We start from the raw sequence: 9,016 nt of genomic DNA on the forward strand, positions 1-9,016 counted from the left end.
ATATATATATATATATATATCTTCTAGAAGCATAATTACTCAGTTTGTTATTTTTACCCAGATATTATGAGCTTTGAAAATTTCATTAGGTAATTTTTAATGAAATTTGTAAATTTTGGTATATTTTTATTAAGGCAAAACAAATATGCAGCCAAATCTAGCTAAGATTTCAACCACTATTTATCAGGACATACATCCTCTTCATACTCTATAATAGAGTGTAGATTGCAAGGACTTTAAAATTAGACAATCACAAGCTCTGCTATTTATGAGATGTATAAACTTGAACAAACCACCTTAATTGTTTGAGACTATTTTTTTTTCCTTTAAAATGTAAGTAATGAGCATCTCATATGATGTTTTGAATTTTAAGCAATGTATATGATAGCATTTAACAAATTTCTGAGAACTGACACTCTCTTTTTTTTCTCTCTCTTTTCTTTACTTCTTTTTTCTATTGCTCTATGTGACAGATGCCAGAATTCTCCACAGCTAAAATATGATATTGCTTGCTCTCAAAGACAGTACAATGAAGCAAGGATTCATCTCAGCATACTTGCGCTGCTTGTTTTGAGTGCTATGAAATGTCAAACAGTATTGCAAAAGAAAACAGCTTTGAAACCAGCACTGCATTTGTTAATAATTTCTTCTTGGTACTATTGAAATATTTGAGTAAATATGATTCCATTCTTGTTTTTAGAACAACGTATTTGCTCTGTAACTCCTTGGGATTGTACAAAATAGTGTTAGGTCAGCACATTGCTCTCTTAAATAAATGTTATACTTAATTATGCACCCTCTCACAGTTTTTCTGATGTTTGGAGTCAATATGTTGTTATTTATGAAATAACCTAGATTTATACCTAAGGACAGAGAAACACACACAAAAGGCAGGGGCAGGAAGGAAGTCAGGATATCTTACTCAGAGTAAAAACTAATGAACATAAGAACAAAGATTCAAGTCATGAAAAAGCCTTTAACATCACAGGCATAGCTAGTATCCAAATGTGGACAAATGCTATGAAAGTTTATAGTCATATCAAGTGTATGAGAAACATTGAGTAAAATAGAGAGGCTGCTGATAAAATGCATAGTCTTGATCTTCAGTGATTTTTGTGAACTCAATAATTTGGGAGTGTTTTCAGCATCTATAATCAGTTAAGCCTTGAAAATATGGTCAAGTTCGTACATCATGTTTTTAGTAAATTTTATATTATCTAATAGAAATACTTTGGAAAAAGTTCTAATGCTCCAGCTCAAGAAAAACGTACCAACTAACTACACTGTAAAAAGGAATTCAATAAGGAATGGATCTTCACTAACATATATATCATCACTAATGGAAAGAAGAAAAAAATTAAAAGTGTATTTATTATAGAGTGCATCCATGTTGCTTTGATTTCTTAAAAACATAAATATAACTAATTATAAAATTTTTTAAAGATCTTAAAATTGATCTCCTGAATCCTATGAAGGCTATACCTAAACCCAAACAGAGCATTCTAAAGCCTCCCTGCTTTTTCCTCTCTTACCCACTTTCTTTCCCACCAGTCTTAAGAGTCTCTGCTCTAATAATATCCATATGCCTCTAAACCCCTCAATCCTAATACCTTGACTTCCTTGTCTCTCTGCACTGACTTTCCCCTTCTGCTCCTGATCTTCTATCATAAATAGCTTATCAAGTAAGGCATGATTTTTTCTTGGAGGAAAAAGTAAGACACAAGGGCCATACCTGTATTAGTGTCCTATGCCATCACACAAGTATATGAGAAAGACCAATCTGTCACTTACGGGATTCTTCCTATGGAACCAGGGTAGACACATGCACATATTCAATGTTATTGCAGCCTCACGGCCAACTTCAGGTGTTGGCAATACCTCCATTTTACAGATGAAACTGAGCACAGAGGAATTAGTTACTTGTCAAAATGGCAGAACAACACTGAGGATTCTGGCCTGCCTGACTTCTCAGCCCATATTCTTAACCTCTATGCTCTGCTTTCTTTCTACTAAAAATCAAACAAAAATGTCATAACTTTACACACATTTCTAAACATGTTTCCCCTCATAAGTGATTTAATTGATATAAAATGTGCTCATTTTAAGATGGATCTGACTCTTCTAAAGACAATATTTTTTGAATCAGGAGTAGGGTTCTTTTGGTGCAATTGTAAATGATGTTATTTTTTAAATTTCCCTTTCTGAGACTTTGTTGTTAGTGGATATAAATGCTACTAGTTTCTGGGTATTAATTTCCTGCCACTTTGCTGAATTTGTTTATTACTTCTAGTAGTTTTTTGGTAGAGGTCTTAGAATTTTTCTAGGTATAGCATCATATCATCCACAAATAGCATTTAACTTCTTCATTACCAATATGGATACCTCTTATATCTTTTTCTTGTCCAATTGCTGTGGCTAGGACTTCCAGTACTATGTTGAATAAAACTGGTGAGAGTGGACATTCCTGTCTTGTTTCTGACCTTAAAGGGAAAGCTCTCGGTTTTTCACCCTTAAGGATTATGTTAGCTGTGGCTTTTTCATAAACGACCTCTACTGTGTTGAGGTATGTTCCCTTTAAGCCTATTTTGTTGAAAGTCTTTATCATGAATCGATGTTGAGACTTGTCCAAATGCTTTTTCTGCATTTATTGAAGTGATCATATGATTTTTATCCTTTGTTTTGTTGATGTGGTATATGACTTCGATTTGTGATTATTGAACTCTCCTTGCATCCCAGAAATAAATCCCACCTGATGGTGGTGAATGATCTTTTTAATGTATTGTCATATGAGGTTTGCTAGTATTTTTTGAGGATTTTTGCATCTCTGTTCATCCGGGATATTGGCCTGTAGTTTTCTTTTTGTGGTGTCTGTCTGTGGTTGGTACCAGGGTAATGCTGGCTTCATATTTGGAAGCTTTCCTTCCTTTTCTATTTTTTTGAGGAGAATAGATATTAACTCTTCTTTAAATGCCTGGTAGAATTCACCTGTGAATGCATCTGGTCCTGGGCTTTTATTTTTTGGTAATTTTTTGATAACCAATTCCATTTCCTTACTTGTAATCAGTCTGTTCAGATTTTCTATTTCTTCCTGGTTTAGTTTTAGAAGATTGTATGTTTCCAGGAATTCATCCATTTCTTCTACGTTGTCTAGTTTGTTGGCATATAATTTTTCATAGCATTGTCTTATAATCCTTTGTATTTCTTTGATGTCCATTGTTATTTCTCTTCTCTCTTTTCTGATTTTATTTGAGTCATTTCTCTTTTTTTCTTGATGAGTCTAAGAATTTGTACATTTTATTTATCTTTTCAAAGAATCAGCTCTTGGTTTCATTGATTTTTTTGATAGATGTTTTTAGACTCTACATCACTTATTTCTGCTCTCAACTTTATTATTTCCTTTCTTCTACTCACCTTGCATTTTGTTTGTTCTTCTTTTTCTAGTTCCTTTAGATGTAAGGTTAGATTGTTAATTTGAATTCCCTCTTGTTTCTTGAGGTAGGCCTGTATTGCTTCCCTCTTAGAACTGCTTTTGTTGTGTCCCAGAGATTTTGGACTGTTGTGTTTTCATTTTCATTTCCCTTCATGTATTTTTTTTAAATTTTTTCTTTGATTGCTTCACTAACCCACTGGTTGTTTAGTATCATGTTGTCTAGTCTGCATGTGTATGTGTTTTCCCCACTTTTTTTTCCTTGATATATTTCTACTTTCATACTGCTGTGGTTGGGAAAAAATGCAGGTATGATTTCAGTCTTCTTAAATGTAGTGAAGTTTGTTTTTTAGCCTAATATGTGATCTATTCTGGAGAATGTTCCAAGTGTACTCAAAAAAGAATGTGTATTCTGTTGGTTTTGAATGAAATGTTCTGTATATATCTGTTATGTCCAGCTGTTCCAATGTCTTTCAAAGACATTGTTTCCTTATTGATTTTCTGTCAAGATGATCTATCCCCTGACATAAGTGGAATATTAAAGTCCTCTACTATTATTATATTATCATCAATTTCTCTCTTTATGTCCATTAATATTTGTTTTATGTATTCAGGTGCTCCAGTGTTAGGTAGGTAAATATTTACAATTATTATATCTACTGTTATTGGATTGATCCTTTTATCATTACACAATGCCTTTCTTTGTCTCTTGTTTTTGTTTTAAAGCCTATTTTGTCTGATATAGGTATTGCTACCCTGGCTTTGTTGTTGTTGTTGTTGTTGTTGTTGTTGTTGTTGTTGTTGTTTTTCCTGCTTCATTTGCATGGTGAATGTCCTCCCAACCCTTCATTTTCAGTCTCTATGCCTCTTTAGGTCTGAGGTGAGTCTCTTGTAGGCAGCATATAAATGGGTCTTATATTTTTATTCATTCCAACACTCCATATCTTCTGATTAGAGCATTGAGACCATTTACATTTCAAGTAATCATTGATAGGTATGTACTTATTGCCTTTTTTTAAATTTGTTTTCTGGTTGTTTTTGTAGCTCTTCTTTGTTCCTTTCTTCTTTTGCTCTTTGTCTTTGTGATCAGTGAGCACCTTTAGTGTTTTGTTTGACTTTCTTTCTCATTAGTTTTTGTATATCTGTCATAGGGTTTGGATTTGTGGTTACCATTAGGTTCATATATAACATCCTAAGTAAATAGCAGTTAATATTAATTTGATAGTTCAAATGCATTCTAAATTTGAAAAAGAAAACAGAAAAAGAAGAAATCTTTCTTTTTCCCCTTCTCTTTCCTTTTTACTTCTTTCTCCACATTTTATGTATATGCTGTCATATTTTATACCGTTTTATTCATATTTTCCTAATATTTAGTTATGGCCATTTCTTTTCCACTTAAACAAATTCCTCTAACATTCGTTGTAAGGCTGGTTTAGTGGCAATAAACTCCTTATATTTTTTTTGTCTGGGAAACTCTTCATCTCTTCTTTGAATCTGAATGATAATCTTGCCGGCTAGAGTGTTCCTGGTTGTAGCTTTTATCCCCCAGCACTTTGAATATATCATGCCATTATCTCGTGGCTTGCAAAGTTTCTGCTGAAAATTCAGCTAGTAGTCTTATAGGTTTTCCCTTGAAGGTAACTTTTTGTTTCTTTCTGCTTCTAAGATTCTCTCTTTATCTTTAACTTTGACATGTTGATTATTATATGTTGTGGTGTGGACCCCCTTGGTTTCATCTTGTTTGGGACTCTCTGCTTCTTGGACTTGGGTGTTTATTTTCCCCTTAGATTAGAAGAGTTTTCATTTATTATTTCTCTAAATAAGTTCTCTGTATCTTTATTTCCTCCTCTTCTTTTTCTTCTTCTTCTTCTTGGTCGCCATCTTCTTCAGAGAGCCCTTATAATGCAAATGTTTGTTCCCTTGATGTTGTCCAAGAAATCTCTTAATGTATCCTCATTTTTAAAAATTATTTTCTCTTTTAGTGTTCAGCTTGTATGCTTTCCATTACCTTGTCTTCCATATTGCTGATTCATATTTCTGCATCCTCTAATCTACTTGATTCCCTCTTATGTGTTTTTATTTCAGTTATCATATTCATCAGTTCTAACTGGTTCTCTTTAATATTTTCTATGTCTTTATCAAAAGTCTCACTGAATTCTTCCACTCTTTTCCCCAGCTCAGTGGGTATCTTTATGATCATTAATTTAAATTCTTTATCAGGCATAATTGCTTATCTCTGTTTCATTTAGTTCTTTTTCTGAGGATTTTTTCTTGTTCTTTCTTTTGAAGCAATTCTTCTATCCCCCATTTTGCTTAATGTTCTGTATTTGTGTCTATGGATTAAGCAAAATGGTTACTTCTCCTAAACTTGAAGGAGTGGTTTTGTGTATTGTTTCCCCGATGCAGATTGTGTGTGCGTGGTGACTTGCTGGCTGGCTAGGCTGTATATGTTGATTAGTCTTCTAAACTGTGGCTTTTTACAGAAAGAATTAAAAAATAATAACAATTAAAGAAAAAAGAAAGTAGTAAAATATAAGAAGAAAGGAAAAAAATTTAAAAAAATAAAAGGAAGAAAAGAAAAAAAGAACAATAAAAGAACAAAACTAAAAAGAAAAAGATAAAAACGGGGACACCTGGTTCAGGGACAACAGGCTCAGTCATTAAGCATCTGCCTTTGGCTCAGGTCATGATCCCAGAGTCCTGTGATCAAGTTGCTCATGGAGCTCCCTGCTCAGAAGGAAGCCTGCTTCTCCCTCTCACACTCCCCCTGCTTGTCTTCACTCTCTTGCTGTCTCACTTTCTGTCAAATAAATAAATAAAATCTTTAAAAAAATAAAATAAATAAAAAATTAAAACAAAGCAAGACAAGGCAAATTTTTAAAGTAAAAATTAGAATCAAATTAGAAAGTGAAAATTAAAAAACAAAACAAAACAAAAAAACACCGTAAATCTGCAGCTTGTTTTCTGTGCCCCAGTTCCACAGGGCAGCTGGTGTGGGCTTGAGCACCTTGGGCTCACTGAGGTCAAAAGCTCCCTGTTATGACTAGACCCACCAGTTATGGCATCAGGACCAGCCCCTTACAATGTTGGGATTCTTCAATTATGGATTCCAACCTCATTCTTTATGGTTCCAGACTCTGCTCTGGTCTGGGCTTTTAAAGGGTGAGGGAGAGAACGTCCCCACAGTTCCTAGGCCCTTTTAAACCATGGCTTTTTTTCTGTGTCTCAGTGGGATCAGGGCTGGTATGGGCTTGCATATCCTGTATTTGTTGAAGTCAGAAGCTTTCTGTGATGATGTAACCCATTGTGCACATGGTCCACTAATTATGGCATCTAGACCCTGCTCTAATCTGGGCTGTTAAAGTGGAATGGGAGGAAACATTCCCATAGTTCCCTTTCCAGTGTCCCAGTGCATCCAGGGCTGGTGTGGGTTTGTGGCCCCGAGTTCGGTGAAAGCACAAGCCCACTGAGATGACCAGATCCACCCACCATAGTGTCTGGACCCTGCTTCAGTCCAGGCATCCAAGGTGGGTTGGGGAAGTAAACCTTGTCATTTTCCAGTCCCTCTGACCCGCAGCTTCTGCACCACTTTGCAGAATTCCAGTGTTGTCTCTTTTATATGCTAATTGTTCTTTTAAACCATGGCATTTTTTTCTATGCCCTAGGACAGAGGAATCTGTTCCCAATCCCTCAGTACTATCCCTTCCCATGACATTTGCAGTGTTGGTGATAGGGTTTTCCTTTGTTGCTGTGTTTCTGTCTCTCTTGCAGTTCTCTTTTTGTTCTATCTTTGGTTGCTCAGTAGCTGTTCAGTCAGCCCTCAGTTCTTCTTCAACAGGAATTGTTCTATTAATAGGTGTAATTTGGTGTGTTCTGTGGACGAGGTGAGTTCAGAATCTTCCAACACACCATCTTGAACTAGAACTCTGTTTATTTCTTTATAGTCATGGGCTGTACACATTGTTTGTGCCAAGTTTTGGGATTATGATGTCAGATTTATTTTAATAAGAATGTACTTTGTGTAAATGTATTTAATACAAGAGACATCTATTTAAAGTAAATGCCTTATTAAGTAGCCAAATGAATGCAGAAATAAAAGGAAGTAACATCTCAAGAGACTTTCAAAAATAACCACTTAATTAGGCAAAAACATGAGTTTAAAACCATCAACAAATCTAGAGCATTTGTACAAACAGGATAACGATTTATCTGTCAGGAAGTGATTTGACATCATCTATGAGAAATGCCATTACCTAAATTGGCATGCAATTAGTTGAGAGAAACCAATTTTAGTGCAAAGAAAATGGACTTGTGTTTGTTTACATGTGGATGACCCAATGGATTGTTAACAAATCCATATACCAAAGGTTTTCTACTAATTAAAATTTTAATAAAGTTAACCAAATAAAATGTATGACATTTGGAATTCATCTTTCAAAATCACTTCAAAAATGCTTAGTTACTAATGGAAACTTTCCTAATTGTAACAAATATATGTGTCTCTTTGAGGGGAAGCATAAGAAGCACTTGGCTTCTTCCATTAGCTCCAAGGATGGTTGTGAGAACATTTTGATTTTTTTAAGACAGTCTAGCTAATGGACTAACAAACAGACTACTTACTTGAAAAAGAATACTTATATTCAAGGGCAAGAATAAACAAAAAATATCTCTTCAAAAACAGAGGTGGGATTCAAAAAAATAGGGTGACAACTTTTAATGGAGTATTTCAAACAATAATCTTTTCATCTTTGACGCTTACTTTAAATTTATCTCTATCCAAAGCCTAACATTTATACTAACATTCAGGAAGAATTTTTTATTGAATATATTTAACATATAACATTGTATAAATTTGGGCATACATCATGTTACTTCAATACATTTAGACATTGTAATATGATTGTCATTTTAGCAATATTTATCACATTACATAGTTATAGTACAATATTGTTGTCTATATTCATTATGCTATGCAGTGGATCACTATGGCTTATCTATTATTTGTTCTAAGTTTACACCCTTAAACCATTCAGGAAGAATTTAACTTAGTGTAATACCATGCTCTAATAATTGATAGTTACATCTTTGATATAATGTAAAAAAATATTGTCTCTAATTCAATCTTTTTAATATAACTGAGAGAGACTACAGTGGATTAGAATCTCTTTTTCACTTTTAGGTTTTAAAGTTCATTTCTTAACTTGAGTTTAGTGAAAACAAGTTGGTCTCAATCACAATACTTCAGAAATTCAAATTGTTTTTAAAAGAATGTATAGCAAGGTATAAATGAGTAAGAATGCTTAAGTTATAAAAGTTAGCAAGATGACAATCTCTTTTTTTCCAATTCCTATTTAATGTATCCTCTTGAGTTGGTACTGTGTTGAGAGCTTCATGGATAAGAATAACATAAACTCCACTTTGTGGACAAAAGCATTCTAAGAAGACAAAAATCCATTTACTTAACACCAATAATTGGGCGTCTGGCACTCTTAAGCTCCTGGTTTAGGAAGGTTGGCTTTGATGAACAAAATCATAACACATAAGAGCTTCAGGACTGTTTGTCAAATCCTCTCTGATCACAGCTTGGTT

This window comes from Ursus maritimus, unplaced genomic scaffold, assembly GCF_017311325.1.
Source record: "Ursus maritimus isolate PB19 unplaced genomic scaffold, ASM1731132v1 scaffold_1, whole genome shotgun sequence".
Lineage (NCBI taxonomy): Eukaryota > Metazoa > Chordata > Mammalia > Carnivora > Ursidae > Ursus > Ursus maritimus.